Source organism: Triticum aestivum, chromosome 1A (genome assembly GCF_018294505.1).
Source record: "Triticum aestivum cultivar Chinese Spring chromosome 1A, IWGSC CS RefSeq v2.1, whole genome shotgun sequence".
Lineage (NCBI taxonomy): Eukaryota > Viridiplantae > Streptophyta > Magnoliopsida > Poales > Poaceae > Triticum > Triticum aestivum.
This window is the reverse complement of record NC_057794.1, coordinates 582,324,881-582,325,526: the sequence shown is the minus strand read 5'-3', so window position 1 is coordinate 582,325,526 and position 646 is coordinate 582,324,881.

The following is a 646-nucleotide window of genomic DNA, read 5'->3' as shown; positions in this document are numbered from 1 at the left end:
TACAAATATGAATTTCGACTTTATTTGCGAAATCTCTCGAGAATTTGTAAAATGGGCATAACTTTTGCGTACGAACTCGGATGAAAAAGTTTTTTATATGAAAAATCATCTACTCGAAAAGTTACATCCAAATTTAATCGGGGGAACCCCGTTAAACATTTTCAAAATCCTCAAAAACCTAACAGAAAAAAAGATACGGGGCTTTTAAGATCTGGAGAGGCAAAAAACTTCAAAAAAATTCAAACTTACTAATAGCGCACCTACCCATGGTGCGCCATTACTATCTTCCCGCCTTCAAAATTCAAAATAAGTCAAAAAATTTACTAATGGCGCACCTGCCCATGGTGCGCCATTAGTATCTTCCCGCCTTCAAAATTCAAAATAAATCAAAAAAATAAAAATAAAAGTTAGTAATGGCGCACCTGCCCGCGGTGCGCCATTACTATGCCGTATATATGGCTGGGCGTGGTCCTCTCCTCCTTACCTCTTCATTCTTCTCCTCCACTCCACCTCTCCTCCACTCCATCTCCTCCTCTCCTCCACTCCATCTTCCCTTCTCTCCTCCACCATACTACCCTCCTCCTCTCCGGCGACCTCCTCCTCCTCCTCTTCGGCGACCTCCTCCTCCCTCCTCTCCTCCCCTCCC